Here is a 24,203-nt window from a genome sequence, read left to right on the forward strand (position 1 = left end):
AATGGATCAAAGAAGAAACCAAAAGAGAAATCAAAAAATATCTTGAAACAAAAGAAAATGTAAATACAACATACCAAAACCTTGGGGATGCAGCAAAAACACTTCTAAGAGGGAAGTTTATAGCAATAAATGCCTACATTTAGGGTGAAAGAAAGAGCTCAAATAAACAACCTTACTTTACACTTCAAGGAACTGGAAAAAGAAGAACAAAATAAGCCCAAAGATAGCAGAAGGAAGGAAATAACAAAGATCAGATCAGAAAGAAATAAAATAGAGACTAAAAAGACAATAGAGAAGATCAATGAAACTAAAAAGCTGATTCTTTGAAAAGATAAACAAAATTGACAAACCTTTAGCTAGACTCTCTAAAAAAAGAGAGAGAAAGGAGTCAAATAAATAAAATCAGAAATTAAAGAGGAGATATTACAATCGATACTGCAGAAATACAAAAGATCATAAGAGACTACTATGAACAATTAAATGCTTGCAAATTGGACAACCTAGAAGAAACAGATAACTTCCTAGACACATACAACCTATCAAGACTGAATCATGATGAAATAGAAAATCTGAACAGATTGATTACTAGTAAGGAATCAGTAATTAAACATCTCACAACAAACAAAAGTCTGAGACCAGATGGCTTTACTGGTGAATTCTATAAAACATTTAAAGAAGTACTAGTACCAATCCTTCTCAAACTCTTCTAAAAAATAGAAAATAACACTTTCAAACTCATTCTACATGGCCAACATTACTCTGATACCAAAGTCAGACAAGGATATTTCAAGAAAAGAAAATTAGAGGTCAGTATCCTTGAGCAATATAGATATAAAAATCCACAACAAAATATTAATTAGAGAACGAAATATAACAATATGTTAAAAGTATCATACACTATGATCAAGTGGGAAATATTCCAGGGATGCAAGAATGGCTCAACATCTGCAAATCACTCAATGTGAAAAATAATACAATCATCTCAATAGATGTAGAAAAAGCATTTGACAAAATTTAACATCTTTACATAATAAAAACTCTCAACAAACTGTGTTTAGATGGAACATGCCTCAACATAACGCAAGCCATATATGACAAGCCTACAATTAATATTATACTCAATGGTGAAACACTGAAAGCTTTTTCTCTAAGATCAGGAGCAATACAAGGATGCCTACTCTTACGCTTTTATTCAACATAGTACTAGAAGTCCTAGCCAGAGCAATTAAGCAAGAAAAAGAAATAAAAGGCACCCAAATCAGAAAAGAAGAACTAAAATTGTCTCTATTTGAAGAAACATGATATTATATTTAGAAAACCCATAAAGATTCCACCAAAAGACTATTAGAGCTAGTAAGTAATTTCAGAAAAGTTTCAGGATACAAAATCAATACACAAAAGTCAGTTGTGTTTCTAAACACCAACAACTAACTGTCAGAAAGATGAATTAAGAAAACAATCCTATTTACAACAGCATAAAAATGAATAAAATTACTTAAGAATAAATTTAACCAAGGAAGTGAAAAATCTGTACACTGAAAACTACAAGATATTGATGAAAGAAAGTGACGAGGATACAAATAAATGGAAAGATAGTCCATGTTCATAGGTTAGAAGAATTAATGTTGTTAAAATGTCCACACTAATCAAAGCAATCTATCTACAGATTCAATGCAATCCCTATTAAAATTCTTACCAAAATTTTTCACAGAAAATGTTAAAATTCATTGCTAAAATTTATTTGAAACCATAAAAGACCCTGAATAGCCACAGCAATCCTAAGAAAGAAGAACAAAGCTAGAGGCATCATTCCTGTTTTCAAACTACAATACAAAGTTATGGAAATCAAAGCAGTAAGATACTGGCATAAAAACAGACATACAGACCAAAGGCACAGAATTGGGAGCCCAGAAATAAACTCGTGCATATAAGGTCAATGAATTTTCACCAAAGGACTCAAAAATATACAATGGTCAAAGGATAATTTCTTCCATAAATTGTGTTAAGAAAACTGGACAGCCACATGGCGTTGAATGCAACTGGGCCCTTATCTTACACAATACACAAAAATCAACTCAAAATGGATTAAAGACCTGAACATAAGACCTGAAACCATAAAATACCTGAAAGAAAACATGGGAGGTTAGTCCTTGATATTGGTCTTGGCGATGACCTTTTCAATTTGATATCAAAAGCAAAGGTGTCAAAGCAAAAATAAACAAACGTGACTAGATCAAACTAAAAGTCTTCTGCACAGCAAAGGAAATCACCAACAAAATGAAAAGCCAACCAATGGAATGGGAGAAAATATTTGCAAACCACATATCCAATGTATACTTTGGTTAATACCCAAAGTATACAAGGAACTCATACAAATCAATAGCAAAAAAGTAAATAACCCAAATTTAAAATGAGCAAAGGACCTAAATAGACATCTTTCCAAAGAAGATTTACAAATGGCAAACAGGTACCTGAAAAGGTTTCAACATAATTTATCATCAGGGAAATGTAAATTAAAGCCAAAATGAGATAACATCTTACATCTGTTAGAAGGTCTATTATCACAAAGACAAGAGATAACAAATGTTGGCAAGGATGTGGAGAAGGGGGAACACTTGTACACTGTTGGTGGGAATGTAAACTGGTATAGCCACTGTTGAAAACAGTATGAAGGTTCCTCAAAAAATCAAAAATAGAACTATCAAATGATCTAGCAATCCCATTTCTGAGTATATATCTAAAGGAAATGAAATCAGTATCTCAAAGAAATACTTACACTCCTATGTTCATAGCAGCATTATCCACATTATTCACAAATACCCAAGTATTTGTCAACAGATGAATGGACAAAGAACATGTGAGATATATATATATATACACACACACACACATATACACACACACACAAACAACGATATATTATTCAGCCTTAAAACAAGAAGGAAACCTTGTCATTCACAACAACATGGATAAACCTGGAGAATATTATGCTATGTAAAATAAGCCAGACAGAGAAAGACAAATACCACACAGTGTCATTTATAATGGAATCTTTTTTTTAAAAAAGTTCAACTCGTAGAAACAAAGTATAAAATTGGTTTCCAGGGGCTGCAGTTGTGGGAAATAGGAAGAGGTTGGTAAAAGGGTATAAACTTTCAGTTATACGATGAATAGGTTCTGAAGATGTAATGTTTAACATGGTGATTATAGTTGACAACACTGTATTGCGCAATTGAAATTTGCTAATAGAACTTAAACATTGCCATAAAAAAAAATAGAAGAAAGAAAAGAGGTAAAGGTGTGAAGTGATGGTTGTGTCAATTAAGTCAATGGGGGAGAGTCCTGTCACAATGTATATCAAATCATCACATTGTAAACTTTAAATATCTTACACTTTACTCACCAATTATACCACAAAAAAGCTGTGGGAGAAAAAGGAAATCAGAAAATCCCCATCCATTCTAAGCTCTTCAGAATTGAAGTCTGATCTCCCACTGCTTAAGCTACTTGCAGGTGGCAACCATTATTCATACATGTTTAGGAGCAGTATGAGTCTTCTTGGGTCATCAGGATGCCATTTAGTTCACTGAAGCATACTGAACACTACCCACAGAACTCATACTGTTTCTAGAAGTACCAAATTAGATTCAACAAGGTAATGGGCTAAATGATGGGAAGAATCCAGCATGGGTTTTACAAGTGCAGATATTTGACACCTTTCTCCTAGGAATCTCTGCTAATTATCACTTTACCTGAAAGGAGCAGGCAACTGGAAGAATAATATCATGATCATTGTGCAGACAGAGAACAGGCTATAATATAGTAAAGAAAGGGAGGTAGGGAGGAGAGAGAAAAAGCTGGGTTTAGAGACACGGGTCTTGATTCATATTCTGACTTGACCATTCTAATACATGTGACCTCAACACAATCATTTCACCTCTCTACTCCCTGTTTCCTCATCTTCAAATGAGTATCTACTTTATCCGGTTGTTTAATGGTTCACGTATATGAACCCATCTTAAACTGTTGTTTGGCCCATGGGAGATGCCCAGTAAACATTGGTTGAGCACAAGCTTTGGAATTGGACAAATGAGGCTCAAGTCCCAATTCTAATATTTATTCTTTGGAGTGTTGGCAGGTCACTTAACCTGTCTCTCTAAGCCTAAGTTTCTTCATCTATAAGCCTTTTAGGCTTAATGTGAGAATGAATGAGATTATGTATAAAATGCTTAGCACAATGCCTTACCTAAGGTATTTAATAAATAAAGGATATTATTATTATTTTACATTGAGTCCAGACCGTAAGGAAAGCTAAGAAGCCAGTTTGTGATTTCACCGAAAACTGATGGTGGGTAGACTCTCCTAACTTGGCACCCAAAATTCTTCTGACTTTTGCCAAGAACCCGCTGGTAGCCTTTACACTCTGCTTTGCATGTAAATCTTGAATATTCTTAATACTCCTGGCATTTTTATGTTAATTTATGTTTCTATTAATGCCTTTTCTTTTAGCATAAATTCAGAGAGAATATGAAAATTGAGAATATTCTTCATAACTTTAGTATCCGTTACGGAAATTCATTTATCACGGCTTCCATGATAGAAATCTTAGAGCATTTCTTTCCAGTTCATAAGCATCCAGATTAAACAAATTAATAAAAAAAAAATTGTTTCCCAAACAACCCTGTTACAGATATTTTATGTTCAGGAGGCATGGAAGCAATGATGAATTTTCATTTCCACTTTCCACTATTAGGACAATTTTTCCAAATGAAGACTGCCTTTGTCATGAGGACAAAAGCCATAAACGAGTGCCACTGAGAAGCTACCTCTTTTGTGATTGACATCAGGCATTTGTGAGAGAGCTGGCACTATTCAAGAACGAAGTGAAATGGCCGTTGCTAACTGCTACAATATTCCATACCTTTTCTATATCAGATGTTAGTGCTCCTTGTCACCCTATAACAAATTTTAAAAGGCCTTTAATATCACTCATTTGTTCCAATATACCAGAGAATTCACATCGAATTCATTTTAAAGCAATCATTGTAGGAAGGTCATTAAACAAAGCTCTACCCATATTCTGCATCAGAGCATCCACTCTTGAAGGAAATAGCAAGAATGAAACAAGGGAGGCGAGTACAATTGGAGCACAAAGATGAGAACAACCCAGGACAACTGTTTGGAAATGCCTTTCCTGTCAACCTTATTTAAAATAGCACCTCCCCTAAACCACACCATCTAAACCCTTTCTCTGCTTTATTCTTCTTCATGCTATTATCAACAAATGACATTCATATTTTTCTTTTTTTTTTGCTATTCTTTTAACATCTTTATTGGAGTACAATTGCTTTAAAATGTTGTTAGTTTCTGCTGTTTAACAAAGTGAATCAGCTATATGTATACATATATCCCCATATCCCCTCCCTCTTTTATCTCACTCCCACCCTCCTTATCACACCCCTCTAGGGGGTTGCAAAGCACCGAGCTGATCTCCCAGTGCTAGGCAGCTCCTTCCCACTAGCTATCTATTTTACATTTGGTAGTGTATATATGTCCATGCCACTCTCTCACTTCGTCCCAGCTTATGTTTCCTCGCCCGCCACCCCCCTGCAACCAAGTGTACTAAAGTGCATTTTCTTTTTTTTTTAATATTTAACTTAACACTTTTTATTGATTGATTGAGCTCATATTGACATATAGAGAACAAGATAACTTAAAATATATGTATACATATACTAAAGAAATTCAACAAAGTTAAGGACACAAAGGGAATTAACAATGAGGTTATGATAAAAATAGATACCATAAATTCTATGTTTTTGCCAGAAATAGGCCGGAATTTTGACATTAACCAGTGAACATGAGAGGAGAAACCTAGTTATTTACAAAACCTACAAAATTCTTAACATAAATGCAGAACAATTGTTTAGGAAACATACAGATATTTCTGATTAAACAAACAAAGGAAGTGATACAATAAAGTTAATGTTCTTAACACTGTAAGAGTATTCTGTATGTAAAATTCATACATGTAGTAAAAAAATGTAATATAAAAATGCAGTATAAAAAAGCAAAAAAATACTGGTGTAGAGTAATGAACAATGTTTCAAGGCCCCGTGCTGAATTTAACAGTATTGGTTGTTTGTTTGTTTTTTTACATATTTATTGGAGTATAATTGCTTTACAATTGTGTGTTAGTTTCTGTTTTATAACAAAGTGAATCTGTTATACATATACATATGTTCCCATATCTCTTCCCTCTTGCGTCTCCCTCTCTCCCACCCTCCCTATCCCACCCCTCCAGGCGGTCACAAAGCACTGAGCTGATCTCCCTGTGCTATGTGGCTGCTTCCCACCAGCTATCTACCTTACGTTTGGTAGTGTATATATGTCCATGCCTCTCTCTCGCTTTGTCACAGCTTGCCCTTCCCCCTCCGCATATCCTCAAGTCCGTTCTCTAGTAGGTCTGTGTCTTTATTCCTGTCTTACCCCTAGGTTCTTCATGACATTTTTTTTTCTTAAATTCCATATATATGTGTTAGCCTATGGTATTTGTCTTTCTCTTTCTGACTTACTTCACTCTGTATGACAGACTCTAGTTCTATCCACCTCATTACAAATAGCTCAATTTCGTTTCTTTTTACGGCTGAGTAATATTCCATTGTATATATGTGCCATATCTTCTTTATCCATTCATCTGATGATGGGCACTTAGGTTGTTTCCATCTCTGGGCTATTGTAAATAGAGCTGCAATAGACATTTTGGTACATGACTCTTTTTGAATTATGGTTTTCTCAGGGTATATGCCCAGTAGTGGGATTGCTGGGTCATATGGTAGTTCTATTTGTGTTTTCTTAAGGAACCTCCATACTGTTCTCCACAGTGGCTGTATCAATTTACATTCCCACCAACAGTGCAAGAGGGCTCCCTTTTCTCTACACCCTCTCCAGCATTTACTGTTTCTAGATTTTTTGATGATGGCCATTCTGACTGGTGTGAGATGATATCTCATTGTAGTTTTGATTTACATTTCTCTAATGATTAATGAAGTTGAGCATTCTTTCATGTGTTTGTTGGCAGTCTGTATATCTTCTTTGGAGAAATGTCTATTTAGGTCTTCTGCCCATTTTTGGATTGGGTTGCTTGTTTTTTTGTTATTGAGCTGCATGAGCTGCTTATAAAGTTTGGAGATTAATCCTTTGTCTGTTGCTTCATTTGCAAATATTTTTTCCCATTCTGAGGGTTGTCTTTTGGTCTTGTTTATGGTTTCCTTTGCTGTGCAAAAGCTTTGACGTTTCATTAGGTCCCATTTGTTTATTTTTCTTTTTATTTCCATTTCTCTGGGAGGTGGGACAGACAGGATCTTGCTGTGATTTATGTCATACAGTGTTCTGCCTATATTTTCCTCTAAGAGTTTGATAGTTTCTGGCCTTACATTTAGGTCTTTAATCCATTTTAAGCTTATTTTTGTGTATGGTGTTAGGGAGTGATCTAATCTCATACTTTTACATGTACCTGTCCAGTTTTCCCAGCCCCACTTATTGAAGAGGCTGTCCTTTCTCCACTGTACATTCCTGCCTCCTTTATCAAAGATAAGGTGACCATATGTGCGTGGGTTTATCTCTGGGCTTTCTATCCTGTTCCATTGATCTTTCTGTTCTGTGCCAGTACAATACTGTCTTGATTACTGTAGCTTTGTAGTATACTCTGAAGTCAGGGAGCCTGATTCTTCCAGCTCCGTTTTTCGTTCTCAAGATTGCTTTGGCTATTTGGGGTCTTTTGTGTTTCCATACAAATTGTGAGATTTTTTGTTCTAGTTCTGTGAAAAACGCCAGTGGTAGTTTGATAGGGATTGCAGTGAATCTGTAGATTGCTTTGGATAGTATACTCATTTTCACAATGTTGATTCTTCCTATCCAAGAACATGGCATATCTCTCCATCTGTTCGTATTACCTTTAATTTCTTTCATCAGTGTCTTATAGTTTTCTGCATATAGATCTTCTGTCTCCTTAGGTAGGTTAATTCCTAGGAATCTTATTGTTTTTGTTGCAATGGTAAATGAGAGTGTTTCCTTAATTCCTCTTTCAGATTTTTCATCATTAGTGTTTAGGAATACAAGAGATTTCTGTGCATTAATTTCGTATCCTGCTGCTTTACCAAATTTATTGATTAGCTCTAGTAGTTTTCTGGTAGCATCTTTAGGATTCTCTATGTATAGTATCATGTCATCTGCAAACGTGACAGCTTTACTTCTTTTCCTATTTGGATTCCTTTTATTTCTTTTTCTTCTCTGATTGCTGTGGCTAAAACTTCCAAAACTATGTTGAAAGAGAGTGGTAAGAGTGCGCAACCTTGTCTTGTTTCTGATCTTAGTGGAAATTGTTTCAGTTTTTCACCATTGAGAACAATGTTGGCTGTGGGTTTGTCATATATGGCGTTTACTTTGTTGAGGTAAGTTCCTTCTATGCCTACTTTCTGGAGGGTTTTTAATATAAACGGGTGTTGAACTTTGTTGAAAGATTTTTCTGATCGATTAAGATTATCATATGGTTTTTATCCTTCAATTTGTTAATATGGTGTATCACATTGATTGATTTGCATATACTGAAGAATCCATGCATTCCTGGGATAAACCCCACTTGATCATGGTGTATGATCCTTTTAATGTGCTGTTGGACTCTGTTTGCTAGAATTTTGTTGACAATTTCTGCGTCTATGTTCATCAGTGATATTGGCCTGTACTTTTCTCTCTTTGTGACATCTTTGTCTGGTTTTGGTATCAGAGTGATGGTGGCCTTGTAGAATGAGTTTGGGAGTATTCCTCCCTCTGATATATTTTGGAAGATTTTGAGAAGGATACATGTTAGCTCTTCTCTAAATGTTTGACAGAATTCACCTGTGAAGCCATCTGGTACTGGACTTTTTTTTGCTGGAAGATTTTTAATCATCGTTTCAATTTCATTACTTGTGATTGGTCTGTTCATATTTTCTATTTCCTCCTGTTTCAGTCTTGGAAGGCTGTGCTTTTTAAGAATTTTTCCATTTCTTCCAGATTGTCCATTTTATTGGCATACAGTTGCTTGTAGTAATCTCTCATGATCTTTTGTATTTCTGCAGTGTCAGTTGTTACTTCTTTTTCATTTCTCTTTCCATTGATTTGAGTCTTCTCCCTTTTTTTCTTGATGAGTCTGGCTAATGGTTTACCAATTTTATCTTTCAAAGAGCCAGTTTTTAGTTTTATTGATCTTTGCTATTGTTTCCTTCATTTCTTCTTCATTTATTTCTGATCTGATCTTTATGATTTCTTTCCTTCTGCTAACTTTGGGGGGTTTTTTTGTTCTTCTTTCTCTAATTGCTTTAGGTGTAAGTTTAGGTTGTTTATTTGAGATGTTTCTTGTTTCTTAAGGTAGGATTGTATTGCTAAACTTCCCTCTTAGAACTGCTTTTGCTGCATCCCATAGGTTTTGGGTCATCATATTTTCATTGTCATTTGTAACTAGGTATTTTTGGATTTCCTCTTTGATTTCTTCAGTGATCTCTTGGTTATTTACTAGCATATTGTTTGGCCTCCATGTGTTTCTATTTTTTACGTTTTTTTTCCCTGTAATTGATATCTAGTCTCATAGCATTGTGGTTGGAAAAGATACTTGATATGATTTCAATTTTCTTAAATTTACTAAGGCTTTATTTGTGACCCAAGATATGATCTATCCTGGAGAATGTTCCACGAGCATTTCAGAAGAAGGTGTATTCTGTTGTTTTTGGATGGAATGTCCTATAAGTATCAATTAAGTCCACCTTGTCTAATGTGTCATTTGAAGCTTCTGTTTGCTTATTTATTTTCATTTTGGATGATCTGTCCATTGGTGAAAGTGGCATGTTAAAGTCCCCTACTATTATTGTGTTACTGTTGATTTCCCCTTTTATGGCTGTTAGCATTTGCCTTATACATTGAGGTGCTCCTATTTTGGGTGCATAAATATTTACAATTGTTATACCTTCTTCTTGGATTGATTCCCAGATCATTATGTAGTGTCCTTCTTAGTCTCTTGTAATAGTCTTTATTTTAAAGTCTATTTTTTCTGATATGAGAATTGCTACTCCAGCTTTCTTTTGATTTCCATTTGCATGGAATATCTTTTTCCATCCTCTCACTTTCAGTCTGTATGTGTCCCTAGGTCTGAAGTGGGTCTCTTGTAGACAGCATATATATGGGTCTTGTTTTTGTATCCATTCAGCCAGTCTATATCTTTTGGTTGGAGCATTTAATCCATTTACATTTAAGGTAATTATTGATATGTATGCTCCTATTGCCATTTTCTTCATTGTTTTGGGTTTGTTTTTGTAGGCCTTTCCTTCTCTTATGTTTCCTGCCTAGAGTAGTTCCTTTGGCCTTTGTTGTAAAGCTGGTTTGGTAGTGCTGAATTCTCTTAATTTTTGCTTGTCTGTAAAGGTTTTATTTTCTCTGTCAAATCTGAATGAGATCCTTGCTGGGTAGAGTAATCTTGGTTGCAGGTTTTTCCCTTTCATCACTTTAAATATGTCCTGCCACTCCCTTCTGGCTTGCAGGGTTTCTGCTGAAAGATCAGCTGTTAACCTTATGGGTATTCCCTTGTATGTTATTTGTTGTTTTTCCCTTGCTGATTTTAATATTTTTTCTTTGTATTTAATTTTTGATAGTTCGATTAATATGTGTTTTGGCATGTATCACCTTGGATTTATCCTGTATGGGATTCTCTGTGCTTCCTGGACTTGACTATTTCCTTTCCCATGTTAGGGAAGTTTTCAACTATAATCTCTTCAAATATTTTCTCAGAACCTTTCTTTTTCTCTTCTTCTTCTGGGACCCCTATAATTTGAATGTTGGTGTGTTTAATGATGTCCCAGAGGTCTCTGAGATTATCCTCAGTTCTTCTCATTCTCTTTTCTTTATTCTGCTCTGTGGCAGTTATTTCCACTATTTTATCTTCCAGCCCACTTATCTGTTCTTCTGCCTCAGTTATTCTGCTGTTGATTCCTTCTAGAGAATTCTTAATTTCATTTATTGTGTTGTCATCATTGTTTGTTTGCTCTTTAGTTCTTCTAAGTCCTTGTTAAATGTTTCTTGTAGTTTCTCCATTCTATTTCCAAGATTTTGGATCATTGTTACTATCATTACTCTGAATTCTTTTTCAGGTAGGCTGCCTATTTCCTCTTCATTTGTTTGGTCTGGTGGGTTTTTACCTTGCTCCTTCATCTGCTGCATATTTCTCTGTCTTCTCATTTTGCTTAACTTACTGTGTTTGGGGTCTCCTTTTTGCAGGCTGCAGGTTCACAGTTCCTGTTGTTTCTGGTGTCTGTCCCCAGTGGGTAAGGTTTGTTCAGTGGCTTGTGTAGGCTTCCTGGTGGAGGGGACTGATGCCTGTTTTCTGATGGGTGGAACTGGATCTTGTGTTTCTGCTGGGCAGGGCCACGTCCAGTGGTGTGTTTTGGGGTATCTGTGAACTTAGTATAATTTTAGGCAGCCTGTCTGCTAATGGGTGGGGTTGTGTTCCTGTCTTACTAGAGGTTTGGCATGTGTCGTCCAGCACTGGAGCTTGCTGGCCATTGGGTGGAGCTGGGTCTTAGTGCTGAGATGGAGATCTCTAGGAGAGCTCTCACCAATTGATATTATGTGGGGGCAGGATGTCTCTGGTGGTCCAGTGTCCTGGAGTTGGCTCTCCCACCTTGTAGACTCAGGCCTGACACCCAGCTGGAGCACTAAGACCCTGTCAGCCACACGGCTCAGAAGAAAAGGAAGAAAAAAAAGGAAGAGAAAAAATAATATAATAAAATATAAAAAATAATAAAATAAAATATATAATAAAAAGAAGAGAGCAACCAAAGCAATAAACAAACCCACCAATGATAACAAGCACTAAAAACTAAACTAAGATAAACATAATAATCAGAAACAAATCAGTTGCAGACAGCAAACCCCAAGTCTACGGTTGTTCCCAAAGTCCACTGTCTCAATTTTGGAAACACTCATTTTCTATTCAGGTATTCCACAGATGCAGGGTTCATCAAGTAGACTGTGGGGATTTAATCCACTGCTCCTGAGGCTGCTGGGAGAGATTTCCCTTTCTCTTCTTTGTTCTCACAGCTCCTGGGGTTCAGCTTTGATTTTGGCCCTGCCTCTGCATGTAGGTCACCTGAGGGCATCTGTTCCCCACCCAGACAGGACGGGGTTAAAGCTGTGGCTGATTAGGTCTCTCTTGCTCACTCAGGCCAGGGAGAGGGTGGAGTACGGTAGTCATAATTGGAATGCGGGGTGAGCCTGTGGTGGCAGAGGCCCGTATGACACTGCAACAGCCTGATGCATGCCGTGCATTCTCCCAGGGAAGTTGTCCTTGGATCTCAAGACCCTGGCAGTGGCATGCTGCACAGGCTCCCAAGTTGGGGGAGAGTGTGGGTAGTGAGCTGTGCTTGCACACAGGATTCTTGGTGGTAGTGGCAGCAGTGTTAGTGTTTAATGCCCGTCTCTGGGGTCCACGCTGATAGCCATGGCTTGCATCCATCTCTGGAGCTCATTTAGGCAGTTCTCTGAATCCCCTCTCCTTGCGCACCCTGAAACAATGGTCTCTTGCCTCTTCAGCAGGCCCAGACTTTTTCCCTGACTCCTTCCCGGCTAGCTGTGGCACACTAGCCCCTTTCAGGCTGTGTTCACACAGCCAACCCCAGTCCTCTCCCTGGGGTCTGACCTCCAAAGCCTGAGCCTCAGCTCCCAGCCCCCACCCATCCCAGCGGGTGAGCAGACAAGCCTCTCAGGCTGGTGAGTGCCAGTCAGCATTGATCCTCTGTGCGGGAATCTCTCCGCTTTGCCCTCCACACCCCCGTTGCTGTGCTCTCCTCCGTGGCTCTGAAGCTTCCCCCCTCCGCCACCCTCAGTCTCTGCCCTCGAAGGGGCTTCCTAGTGTGTGGAAACACTTCCTACTTCACAGCTCCCTCCCAGAGGTGCAGGTCCCATCCCTATTCTTTTGTCTCTGTTTTTCCTTTTTTCTTTTGCCCTACCCAGGTACATGGGGAGTTTCTTGCCTTTTGGGAGGTCTGAGGTCTTCTGCTAGTGTTCACTAGGTGTTCCGTAGGAGTTGTTCCACATGTAGATGTATTTCTGATGGGGTTTTTTTTGGGTTTTTTGGGTTTTTTCGCGGTACGCGGGCCTCTCACTGTTGTGGCCTCTCCCGTTGTGGAGCACAGGCTCCGGATGCACAGGCTCAGTGGCCATGGCTCACGGGCCCAGCCGCTCCACAGCATGTGGGATCCTCCCAGCCCAGGGCACGAACCCATGTCCCCTGCATCAGCAGGCGGACTCTCAACCACTGTGCCACCAGAGAAGCCCTATTTCTGATGTATTTGTGGCGAGGAAGGTGATCTCCACGTCTTACTCCTCCTCCATCTTCCAAACAGCCTGTATTTTTTTTTAACTAATTTATTTATAGTATGCTTTCAGAAATTCCCTGGTGGTCCAGTGGTTAGGGCTCTGTGCTTTCACTGCCCAGGGCACAGGTTCAGTCCCTGGCTGGGGAACTAAGATCCCACAAGCCACGCCGTGTGGCCAAAAATGAATAAATATATAAATAAATATAGTATGCTTTCCCCTTAAGAATGCAAGCTCCATAATGGCAGGATTTTGTGCCTATTTTGGTCATTGACTATACCTCCCCAAGTGCTAGGACAGAATCTGGCATACAGTGTGCATTCAGTAAATATGTGTGTGGAAGGAATAGGGGCCATTAGCTGAGTAACCCAAGTCGGCCTCCACAAGACTGGAAATTGAGGCTTCTAGTCAATTCCCGGAGAGATGTTAGGAAAAATAGGCAAATTTTCCTTTTGATACTCACCACTTTCTCACAATTTCAGAGGCTCAAAAGTAGCTAATGGTGGGAAAAGAAAATAAACGTTAACTTGGAGAAGGTGATCGATTATATTCATGATAGAAGAAACAGCTAAAATAAGAATGAGGCAGTATTTTTTCCTGTCAGATTAGCACTCAGTGTTGGTGGGGGCATAGGAGAAGCAGTGACTCACAGACATTGCTGGAAGGGTAGATTGCTGCAACTTTTATGACGAAAAATTGTGTAATTACTTTCATCTAATAATTCTACCCTTAAGACTTTGTCCTGCAGATATACTTGCACATGTGTGCACCGTTGGAAATAGGAAAAGAGTAAAACAACCTAAATGTCCACTAGAAGGGAACTGGCTGTATAAATGATATGACATATAAGCAACAGAACACCATGCAGCCTTTAAAAAAGAATAAAGTAGGGCTTCCCTGGTGGCACAGTGGTTGAGAGTCCACCTGCCAATGCAGGGGACACGGGTTCGTGCCCTGGTCCAGGAAGATCCCACATGCCGCGGAGCGGCTGGGCCCGTAAGCCATTGCCACTGAGCCTGCGCGTCCAGAGCCTGTGCTCCACAACGGGAGAGGCCACGACAGTGAGAAGGCTGCGTACCGCAAAGAAAAAAAAAAAAAAAGAATAAGGTAGACCACTATATTTCACCTCTCCAGAAGCTCACACTTAGTACTGCCAAACATTTTTTGAATTTGCAGACTACCTTACAGTTTTATTAGTGAAAATAATAAATTGTTTTTATTCCAATAGCAAAGCTTTTATAACTGTGAAAATATCTGTTTTATCTAGAATTATAGACATCTCAGAAAACTAACACAAATGGGCTGTAGATGGTGGACATGAACTTTACTTCATCTCCAATAATTTTAAATTTAGTTTGTTATACTTTCCAGATCCATTTCAAGATACATCTTCTCCATGAAGGCTTCCCCTGGGCCCCTGTGAATACTGCATGACAAGCACCCCCAGAGACTTAGTCTCAGGAGGCAGTACAGGAACGAGTCATCCTACCCCCGATGGCATCAGACTTTTGCATCAAGTCAGGAAAAGTGGAATCTAAGGATGTAGAGAATTATCTACTAGATGAAATTTTACTAAGCCCACGAGCTAAATGTGAATAATGATGGCCATACCACGCACCCAGATGTTTGAATCAGAAACTTAGAGATCATACCAGATTGTTCTTTCTTTCCCCATACAACAGTTCATCAACAAATTCTGTCCACTCTACTACCAAAATAAATTTCCACTCCCTTCCTCCATCTCCATTGCCTACATGTGAGACTGCAAGAGCCCCCTAATCATTCTCTTTCCTTTCATTCACCCTCCCACTCCGCTTTGTACCCAAAATTTCTCTGACTTCTGCTCAAGAATCCACAGGTAATATAAGAGTAATAATAAAATATAGACTAAGTACAATGGTTAAAAAAACAGAAAGAGAGTGAGAGAAATCAGCTCTGCTTAAGGAGATCAGGAAAGTTTTCACAGAAGAGAACACCCTTTGATCATTTCTTGAAGGACAAGCAGCAATTTTCCAGATGAGTGATGTGTGTGGGGGAGAGAGAGCTTGTCGGCAGAAGGAATAGCATGTACAAAGGCACTGAGGTGTGAATCAGCAGACTGTTTAGTAAATTGAAAGCAGTTCAGGATGGGTAGGGAGCAGGATGGATGTGGGAGGGTGGTAAGGAAGGTAAGCAAAGTCCACCCATGGAGAGCCTATGCCTTATGAGCCATTGTGAAGAATCTGACCTTCTTTATGGAGTCCAGTGGTTATCAATGCTTTGGGGTCAGAAATCTTTAAAATCTAGTGAAACTATGAACCAAAGTCTCAGGAAAAAGAGGGAAAAAAGCACACTCACCAAAATAATGCACACAGTGTCCACAAACACTCTGAAGCCCATAAATAGCTTGGACTTTAGATTTAAAATCCTGCTACAGGCAACATGCCCACTTTCAGTTTTTTTAAGTGGCTGGAAGTATATACAACAATCAGGAGAGTAATATTATCCAATTTGTGTTTCAGAAAAATAGCCAGCTCTGCTGTGAACAGATTAAAAGCAAGTGAGATTAATGGTAGAATGAGCAAAAAGGCACAATGACAACCATCCGGTCAGGAGATGATAAAAGAAATTGTCAAGAAATTTTTGGAAAGATGAGTGATTCAACCTATCAGATATTTAAATGTATTACAATAGTTAACGTGATGCTGATCAAAAAAGAGCTAAAGAAATCAATGAAAAAGATAGAAAATCTACATACAGAATTTTGTATTATGCTTTTTCAAGATAAAACTTGAAAGGGAGGGCTTCCCTGGTGGCGCAGTGGTTGAGAGTCTGCCTGCCGATGCAGGGGACATGGGTTCGTGCCCTGGTCTGGGAGGATCCCACATGCCACAGAGCGGCCGGGCCCGTGAGCCATGGCTGCTGGGCCTGCATGTCCGGAGCCTGTGCTCTGCAACGGAAGAGGCCACAACAGTGAGAGGCCCGCGTACAAAAAACAACAACAACAACAACAAAAAAACTTGAAAGGGAAAGGACAGATTATTCAGTAAATCATTGTCAGGACAAGTGGAAAACTATTTGGAAAAGATATAAACTTAAATTCTCACACTGCCATACAACAAAATAAATTCCAGATGGATCACAATCTAAATGTAAAATAAAGAAACCAAAAAAGTACTGCAAGAAAATGTAGGGAAAGTGTATATAATCCTGGGATGGGGAAGATTTCTAAATCTTTCTAAACACAACAAAGGCAAAAACTTTAAAAGGAAAACAGGCAAAGACTCAACTACATACACAATAATTTCTCATGTAAAAATACACCAAGGGAAAAAAGTCAAAAGGTGATAAGCAAATGGGAAAAATGATAGAAGACACATAGCCAAACAAATACTATCCTTCTGGATAAAGAATTTCAATAAGATTAATTGGAAAATAAGCATCACAACAGAAATATAAGCAAGGAATACTAGTAGGCAATTTATACAAGAAAAAATGTCCAACTTCATTAGTATTTTAAGAAATACAAATAAAACCACCATGAGGTACCATTTCCCTCGCATCAGATTGGCAAGGTTTTTATTTAAAAACAATACTACTTAAAGCAGGATACAAAATTAATGCACAGAAATCTCTTGCACTCCTATACACTAATAATGAAAAATCTGAAAGGGAAATTAAGGAAACACTCCCATTTACCATTACAACAAAAAAATAAAATACCTAGGAATAAACCTACCTAAGGAGACAAAAGACCTACATGCAGAAAACTATAAGACACTGATGAAAGAAATTAAAGATGATACAGATGGAGAGATATACCATGTTCTTGGATTGGAAGAATCAATATCGTGAAAATGACTCTACGACCCAAAGCAATCTACAGATTCAGTGCAATCCCTATCAAACTACCAATGGCATTTTTCACAGAACTAGAACAAAAAATTTCACAGTTTGTATGGAAACACAAAAGACCCTAAATAGCCAAAGCAGTCTTGAGAAAGAAAAATGGAGCTGGAAGAATCAGGCTCCCAGACTTCAGACTATACTACAAAGCTACAGTAATCAAGACAATATGGTACTGGCACAAAAACAGAAATATAGATCAATGGAACAGGATAGAAAGCCCAGAGATAAACCCATGCACGTATGGTCACCTTATCTTTGATAAAGGAGGCAAGAATATACAATGGAGAAAAGACAACCTCTTCAATAAGTGGTGCTGGGGAAACTGGACAGCTACATGTAAAAGAATAAAATTAGAACACTCCCTAACTCCATACACAAAAATAAACTCCAAATAGATTAAAGACCTAAATGTAAGGCCAGACACTATAAAACTCTTAGAGGAAAACATAGGCAGAACACTCTATGACATTAATCACAGCAAGATCCTTTTTGACCCACTACCTAGAGAAATGAAATAAAAACAAAAATAAACAAATGGGACGTAATGAAACTTAAAAGCTTTTCACAACAAAGGAAACCATAAACAAGACAAAAAGACAAACCTCAGAATGGGAGAAAATATCTGCAAACGAAGCAACTGGCAAAGGATTAATCTCCAAAATATACAAGCAGCTCATGCACCTCAATATCAAAAAAACAAACAACCCAATCCAAAAATGGGCAGGAAACCTAAATAGACATTTCTTCAAAGAAGACAGACAGATTGCCAGCAAACACATGAAAGGATGCTCAACATCACTAATCATTAGAGAAATGCAAATAAAAACTACAATGAGGTATCACCTCACACCGGTCAAAATGGCCATCATCAAAAAATCTACAAACAATAAATGCTGGAGAGGGTGTAGAGAAAAGGGAACCCTCTTGCACTGTTGGTGGGAATGGAAATTGATACAGCCACTATGGAGAACTGTATGGAGGCTCCTTAAAAAACTAAAAATAGAACTACCATACGACCCTGCAATCCCACTACTGGGCATATACCCTGAGAAAACCGTAATTCAAAAAGAGTCATGTACCACAATGTTCATTGCAGCTCTATTTACAATAGCCAGGACATGGAAGCAACCTAAGTGTCCATCAACAGATGAATGGATAAAGAAGATGTGCCACATATATGCAATGGAATATGACTCAACCATAAAAAGAAACGAAATTGAGTTATTTGTAGTGAGGTGGATGGACCTAGAGACTGTCATACAGAGTGAAGTAAGTCAGAAAGAGAAAAACAAATACCGTATGCTAACACATATATATGAAATCTTAAAAACAAAATGGTTCTGAAGAACATAGTGGCAGGACAGGAATAAAGATGCAGACATAGAGAATGGACTTGAGGACATGGGGAGGGGGAAGGGTAAGCTGGGACGAAGCGAGAGAGTGGCAATGACATATATACACTACCGAATGTAAAACAGATAGCTAGTTGGGAAGCAGCCGCATAGCACAGGGAGATCAGCTCAGTGCTCTGTGACCACCTAGAGGGGTGGGATAGGGAAGCTGAGAGGAAGGCAAAAGAGGGAGGGGATATGGGGATATATGTATACATAGAGCTGATTCACACTGTTGTACAGCAGAAACTAACACACCATTGTAAAGAAATTATACTTCAATAAAGATGTTAAAAATAAACAAATAAAAACAATAGTATTTAAGATACGGGAAAATACGTCTTCTCATGCACCAGTGGTAGGAGAATAAATTGAAGGGAAGAAAAACTTTCTGGAGGCAATTTAACGATAAGCACATATACCCTTTAGTCTACCAGCTCTGCTTCTAGATGTGTATCCTAAGAAAATAATTCTGTTTTAGCTATAAGGAAATACATAACAATTTTTACTGTAGCAAATAATTTAAATTTGATTGAATAGGTGAATGCCATCTAATCATTAAAAACTAACTATAAAAAAGTATGTTGTAGAAAAATATTTAGAGGCATGATCTGATGTTCACACCAGTTTGTTAAATGGAAAAACAAAATAAAAACAAAAGCAGGTTATAAAACCGCATTATTACATACTAGCCTAGCACAACCCCACTACCACCCTATGCTACCATACATAAACAAGAGAATATATGTTGCTTGAGATATTAATTTGAAGCACATTGATACAACAAATGATAGCTAATTATCAGTAGTAATAGTAGCAGTAATAGAAACAATACACAACACTAAGCAAATGGCAGCCTGACTCACAGTTAACATGTCAGTAATGGAATTCAGATAGGGAGCCAGGTTTCTAGAATTCCTTCACTGGTCTGCTGCAATACCGCTGATGTAGCGTGATTGACCTTGTTATGTCTCCTCATACCGGTCGCTTCATCCTAATCCTGCCCCTTTCCCTGCCAAATTTTGGCCCATAAATTTCAAAAGGAAGAACACAGAGAGGAAAACTACATGCAGTTGGACATGGAAACTATGAAGGGACAGAAAAAGAGATTTGGGGTTGCTGCTGCATCCCCTGGAGGCGTCAATAATTTCTCTAGTAGTGGTACTGATTGACATGAGTTGGAAAGCATTGCTCCGGATTGATGGGCTGACAGCTACGTGGTGATAGTCCTGGTATAACTTAGCACAAGAGTGCTTAGATACCATCCTGTGGCCTCCGGCTCACTAAGACATGCTGATTTCTAAGTATCCTGGTTTGTATGGCTCATGGCAAGTACCATGTTTTCATCCATTTCCAATATAATGTTTTCATTTCAAAAGGTCCACATGGGGCCCCTGAAAATTTACAGCTTTCATATAAATCAGTTTACCATGCATTAAAACCATATCATATACACTTTAGAACAGCATCTCAACAAATCTGTACTTTATTTTGAGATATGCTAGCATGGAAGTTACAACGAGTAATATTTAAGCCTAATTTGCAATGGAGAAAACACGTTTCTATTTAGTTCACATTTGCAAACTTATCTTTGTGACTGCTAATTCCTTTGCTTCTGATTCCCTCCTTTCAAAACTACAGACAAGAGGTTCATCAGAAGACCTTACTCGGTACTGAAAGCAGTTGAATGTGAGGCAGAAAAAATGGAATAGCTTTTGAAATTGGGGAAAAATAGAAAGAAAGAAAACTAATGCCCACATAAATGAGTGGATGTTTAACAAAGGAAGTTATCCCAAAGGTCAGAGATTGGCAGAGGAAATATGCTATTTACCAATGGTGGGGAAGGAAAAGACACATAAAACTTACTCTAAATATTTGCCATTCTGTTTTATTTAAGACCAGCGTACATTAGCAGGGGAGAGCTGCGTACACAGTGAGGACACCAAGCTACAGGGTCCAGTTCCTTAATCAGCAGCGAGAAGTTACTCTCACCAGTCCTAATCTGTTTCAGCAGAATTCCTATTACTAACTGAGAGTGGTAATCTCAGAGAATATCTATTTTACTATCAATAGTTCTTTAGTTCTTCATAATTTTTAAAATTTATTTTATTTTGTTTTATTTATAGTATATTCTAGCTCAATTATCTTGTTTGATTTATCTCACGATTTTGCTTACTATCATTTGTTTGGAACCTCACTCCTAAAAGTTGCTGGAACCTATCTTGTTGACATTTACAGTCATTCCACCTAGTAGAAAATAATAAATTACATTTTGCTAAAAGAAAATGAAATTATTAGTCCATGTTGACAGTTTTCACTGATGAAAAAGGCATCCTCCTCATAAGTTAAATTTTATGTGAGCTTCCTTTATATTTGGAAATTCCAGGAGTGATTATTTAAAAGCGAAATCATCCATTTACCAGAATAACTCAGAACAAACCCGTGGTGTTATAAGACCTGACAGTGTTTCTTGGAACAGAATGTTATTAGCTCATAAATTTAAGGCAGGCACACAGATGCCTGCCCCACACACAACATAAAACATTCTGCTTCAAAAAACCCTCGGTCACATTTTGACCATAAACACTACGTACCTGATAATCTCACCAGTGGGAGGTTTAGGTTGTAAAGGGTTTACCATTTCTCACACATTCAGGCAGAAAGATGTACTCTTTCATTCTGAAGATCCTCATTTGGTTTCCCCCACACTTCATCAACAAACCCATGCTTCACTGCTGAAATTTCTTTTCTAACTTACCTTGGGCATACAAATCTGGAAGGGGAGAGATGCTGCAGTACAGGCAGCATCAGCATGTGGCCAAGGGAAATGAAATCTCAGTTCCTACCGACAATACAAATCTCTGACATTTGACAGCAGGGGGAAAAAGGGGGAGCTAACGTCCCATCTAATCTCAGGGCTTTCACAGCAGATATTTAAATGAAAACAGTTCAAGCTCCTGACGCCACAGAAGGTAGACTTTGCATAATGTTCAGTTTCTAATGCCTCCAGAAGGTATCTGATATTTATTTATAAGCCAAATGTATTAAGCCTGAAACGAAAAAGCTTCTAGAATTTCCAAAAAGCCTATATAAAATTGCCTGAATATGTATTAGCGTATAAGTTGGAAGAAAACATTTTTTAATCCTACTTAGGTTTTTCTGGTTATTATTTGCCCTCCCCGCCCCATCCCATACACTGGATCATGAAAACACGATTTTAAAGATTTTTTAACACAGACATCATTGACTTGATTGTTGAAATCTTCCTGAAGCCCATTTTTAAAGATCACCTGGGAAAAAAATCTTTGGAGATTTTGTAAACTGTCCCTCCCAGTTTCCAAAAAAGCAGTGAGGTGAGCACAAAGACCCTTTGAGATTATGAGATGGCAAGTGCGGAGGCTTCAGGAGGTGTTCTGAAAGAAGCAAGTCCCTCACAAACGCAACTGTAAAGCAAGAAGTCATTTTTCTCCCTGATCATAACAAAAGAAACTGAAGCAAACTCCTATTTAACTGGAATCAAACCATCAGAAGTTCACATAACCATTGTTTTATGAAGTCGCCTTTCATGAGAAAGAGACAAATGAAGCATAAACAAGCTGGCTCAGAGACTTATTTTTAAAAGCAGTTATTAGGATACGATCAGTGGAGATTTAACCTGAAATAAACAGCCTCATAAATATGAAAAGGATTCTAAAGTTGTGATTCATGTTCATATGATAATGTTAGTAGTGAGTGTATTTTATCATTTGCTAAATCATTTGAAAAGTGGTTTTGCCCCAAACGGTTAAAAGTTCTAACCCCAAGTTAATTACAATATATGTTTTTAATTAACCTATCCCCAGCCTATTTTGGACAAATTGAAATCACAACAAAATGAAGAATGAGGGTTATTTATCTTACTTGGGGAGAGAGGGACAGGGAGACTGAGTGAGTTATTTTAAAACGTAACTTTAATATGCATCATTTCTTTGTAGAGCCATTAGATGAGAACACAAGGTTAGAGACTGAAAAATCTGTATCTACAATATAATTTACTTTATGGCAGAATAAATTTGGGGAAAATTCACAAACTCAGTTTTACCAAATGTAAGTTAAGGGTGTCAGTATGCTTTCTGCATCTTCCACAATACAAAATTACGAGGTTCACTGACCTGGTCAAATTGAGCTGGATAAAGGTAATTGGCCATATAAATGGTGAAACCTATTTTTACGTGGAGAAAGTAAGACTGGCCATTGATTTGACCACAAATATATAAATGCTGTCCTTATGTCTTTGTATGGATTTATTTGAATAAGATTCTCATCCAGTGATCAACCCTAAGTTTCTTGTGAAGGTACCAGACCATTACTATTACTATCTCCTACCTATAAATGAAAAAGTGAAAGTAGAAATCATAAAAACAAGTTGCCCGACATATAGGATGAGGTTAAAAATAGGACTTAGAATTGTAAAAGTATTGAAAATAGTGCTCTGCATTCAGTAAGCACTTAATACATATTTGTGGAGTAAATGAATGAACTGACACTCCACAGCCCAGATCAGCAGGCTTTCCAAGCACCCTGTGGTTCTTGCTAAGACCTTTAGATGTTCATATAAGATGAAAATTACAGGAGGCACATATTTCTGCTACTGCCTTTAACCATCTCTTTTTGCCCCTGTCTCTCTTGGGTCTCTTTGCTACCTCTAGGATAACCCAAGTTTGCTCCAAGGGAGTTCACAATGTAATATATGCATAGTATGAGAAACCTAAGTTCTAAACATAGTCTTCCCAGCTCTCCCGATAACTATGGGCCTTAGGGAAATCATAAGACATGCCTTTATTTCCCTACCCACAGAAGGATTAAAGGCTGAATTTGACCCATAGTCTGTTGGTGTTAAGGATGTCAGAGCCACACTATTCCTCTCAATGGGGAAAACTTCCAGGAGTTTAAACGGTGTTAAGAGATTTGGAAAAACCAAAAGAAGAGTTTCCTTTCATCCCTAATTCCACAGCACCTACCGCTGGACTCTCTACCAAGCCAAGAGAGGGAAGCTGAACTGACCCCACTCTCAGCTCAGTCATGTTCAGTAGCATGACTGATAACAGCATCTTTACTGACCAGGATGTATGGGTGATGTCCTGCTAGGCTTGTTGCAAAATTAATGCTACATAAAAGTGAAATGAAATTGGAATTCGTTTTGTTAAATACATAATGACAATAATAAAGAACTCTTCTTACCACTCTCAAAGGCCCAGGAAAAGTGTCCACATAGTTTTTCTCATTAGCACAAAAAGAGTCTAAATGGTTTCATGGGAAGGTTTAAATAACAGGAAAAAAAAATCATATTTCTCATTCCTTTTCTTGGAAAAATTAATAAACAGTTAAATGAGAAATAGTAAGAAGAAATCCTCAGGATGTTCTCTAATGGAGAATACTCAGCCTTTGGAATTTAAATATCTGAGAAAAAATTGAAAGGTCACTTGTCCAAAGACCCAAGGGCAAAATCTGGAATTTTCTTCAACTAATCTAAGTGCCATCATA

This window comes from Delphinapterus leucas, chromosome 3, assembly GCF_059928025.1.
Source record: "Delphinapterus leucas isolate spDelLeu-1000000601 "Yukka" chromosome 3, BTC_Dleu_Yukka2, whole genome shotgun sequence".
Classification (NCBI taxonomy): Eukaryota; Metazoa; Chordata; class Mammalia; order Artiodactyla; family Monodontidae; genus Delphinapterus; species Delphinapterus leucas.